The 3,011-nt window shown below is 43.5% G+C and overlaps 1 pseudogene across 1 annotated transcript; it reads left to right on the top strand.

The window, feature by feature from the left end:
- Positions 1 to 1,246: 1,246 nt before the first annotated feature.
- On the top strand, positions 1,247 to 1,566 carry LOC308643483 (large ribosomal subunit protein eL37-like; annotated as a pseudogene). Its single transcript has one exon. The product of its transcript is annotated as a large ribosomal subunit protein eL37-like (transcript).
- The last annotated feature ends 1,445 nt before the right edge of the window (positions 1,567 to 3,011 follow it).

Below are 3,011 nucleotides of genomic sequence, written 5' to 3'. Positions count from 1 at the left end.
CAATCTATTCCCTCAATATCCATATGTACCTAACAATATTTTCCCCAATATCTCATCATCTCCACCACCAGGCATCATTTCTCACTTGGTACCTGTAACTTCTATCTCTGTCCCTCCTTGACTACTCCAATCCGTTTTCCTAATGACAGTCACAGTGGCCCCCTTTCAGTGCCTGCAAAGGCTCTCCAAGATCAACTCTCACGTCCTTTGCTCAGGCACCTGCGAGCCTGTTCCCTGTTTCACCCCCACTAACCACCTCATTCTAAATTCTAGAGGAATCCTGAGGTTCCCCAAAGCATCTTTCTTTCTCCAGCTTCATCCATCACCGCCTGAACTTCCATCTTCTACATCCCTTCCCCTCCCCAACCCTCCTTGAGTTGCAATACCAAGTGTCATTGCCTGAGTCCTTATTTTCTTCTTTAAACTTCGGTGTGATGATGGAGACAGAATCCTGTTCTCCTTTATACCCTGGAGCCGAGTGTGGTGTCAGGAGTACCAGCGGTGCTCAGTCAATGCTTGTGTTGGCTGCACATACCAGTAAATGCATGTAGTCAGGCTGTTAAGGCAACGCAGAAGAGGAAGCCAGGTTGAAATATCAAGAGGAGGGAGCAAAGTAGGTGTTCCTTGAAATAAATCCTGAGGGACCATCAACTTTCAGCCTGGAAGGAGAACGGAAAGAAGGGCATGCTAAACGGAGTAGCAGTTTGCAAGGGGATGCTGGCTTTGCTCAGCAAGGAAGTGAGAACTGAGGGTGCCAAGGTGCTGAGTGGGAGGAGTATGGGAGGAGGGAGGGAGGCAGGAAAGAAAGGCAAAAGCTAGCTGGATGTGTGGGCAGGGGAGTAGGGTGTGGTTAAAGGATGAGTTTGCAATGTCTGCTGGAACACCCACACAGAGACATCCTAAAAGCAGACGATTAAATGGATCAGGGGTCAGGAGAGTGGTCTGGGATGGAGACACAAGCTTGGGTAGAGGTACATATGGATATTGAGGGAATTGATTGAATTATCCAAAGATATGATATTTCACTGAGAAGAGAAGGAGCAGGACTGCATTCTGAACTGTCCTGACATTCAAGGGACAAATAGAGGAAGGAATTACCATAAAGACTGAGAAGAAGTACCAAGAAAATAAGGGTAAAAAGGAATATGTGGGGCTAAAGAGCCAATGGAAGAGACTAGAAATGGTATCATAGGCTGCAGGTCAAAAAGTACCTATTGGATTCTTTGGTTTCTGTGACAGAAGTGAGATGATGATGGGAACCTTGTCATTTGGAAAACGTCATAATAAGATGCACACGTTGTGCCACCGCTGGAGCTCTAAGGCCTACCACCTTTAGAAGTCGACCTGTGGCAAATGTGGCTACCCTGCCAAGTGCAAGAGAAAGTGTAACTGGCGTGCCAAGGCTGAAAGAGGAAATACCACCAGGACTGGTCTAATGAGGCACCTAAAAATTGTATACCACAGATTCAGGCGTGGATTCCATGAAGGAACAACTCCTAAACCCAAGAGGGCAGCTGTACAGCATCCAGTTCCTCTTGGAAGTTTCAGCAATTGACCATCCAATAAATGTTTTGGCTTTAAAAAATAAAAAGATAAGTGTCTGTTGGTATCATTTGACACTTATGTTAGATTCCTTTTCTGATATAACAAAATTGAGTTCACCCTCTGTTCCCCAAAGATCCAATCTGACCCACCTGCAAGATACTCACTTCCCAGGTCCCGGAAATTCTTAACTAATACTGAAGTCCAAAATGTCATCTAAGCATCATCAGCTCAGAAATCACATATAATATCATCTCTATTAAACATGGGTGAGGCTGTAGATCTAGTCCATCCTGGAACAAAATTCCTTTCCACCTGTGCATGTTTGAAGCTAGAAAACAACTTATCTGGGTCCGAAATATGGAGACACAGGCATCAGGTCATAGGTGCAGGCATTCCCACTGAAGATGGGGAGAAAATGGAAGAAACCGAGCAATCACCAGTCACATAAAATTTCAAAGTCTACAGACAAATAACATTAAGTTTTCAGACTTGGGAATAATCCTGGGTAATTCAAGGCTTCCCTCTTGGGACTCAAAGCTCTGTCCTCTCTGAGTCCATCTTTCCTTTTGTTGAAACGTAGCTGGTGTTTGTAGCTGAGTAGTTTTATCAACCTGTTTCTTACCAGTGAATTTTGGGGATCCACTAACCTTCTTAACACTTTATCCTTTCTGTCCTTTTCAATTCAAGTTGGCAGTATTTCTGCTGGAATAATATTCTCAAGAAGCTAGAGGATCTCTTGTATATGTCTTGGGGATTCACTGCATCAGGCAAGAGGCTTATTAAACAGGTCCTTCCCTGATCTTTCCTCCACATTTAGTGTTTGCCAAAATAGCTGAGAGGATTTATGTATGAGTTACATACTCTTTATTTTATTTTTTTCTATTATTTTATTTTATTTTGGTACTGGGGATTGAACCCAGGGATGCTTAACCACTGAGCCACATCTCCAGCCCTTTTTATATTTTTATTTAGAAATAGGATCTTGATAAGTTGCTGAGGGCCTCCCTACATTCCTGAGGCTGGCTTTGAACTTTCGAATCCTCCTGCCTCAGCCTCCAGAGCTGCTTGGATTCCAGGCATGTACAACCATGACTGGCTCACATTCTCTCTCTCTCTCTCTCTCTCTCTCTCTCTCTCTCTCTCTCTCTCTCTCCCTCTCCCTCTCCCTCTCCCTCTCTCTTTCCCTCTCCCTTTCTCCCTTTATAGTCTTCATATAATTTATTAATGTCATTTTCTATAGGACACTGTGACATCAATATTGACCTCATACAAAGAATGAAAGTTGGGTTTTCTTGTGTACCAAGTATAAAACATCTGTTAACAAGTTAGCATATACAACAGTTATAAGAAATCAACTTTCAGGATGACTCAAGTTTATACCAGTTGCTTCACATGGTTTTCCCTCAAAACTTGGATGCCACCCAGTATCGCTGTGTTTGTGCAAATGCCTGCTGTGAACTACCGGA

Source organism: Spermophilus citellus (genome assembly GCF_964194105.1).
Source record: "Spermophilus citellus genome assembly, chromosome: 3".
NCBI classification, from domain to species: domain Eukaryota; kingdom Metazoa; phylum Chordata; class Mammalia; order Rodentia; family Sciuridae; genus Spermophilus; species Spermophilus citellus.
Note: the sequence above shows the minus strand (reverse complement) of the source record. Positions and strands in the feature narration are given on the sequence as shown.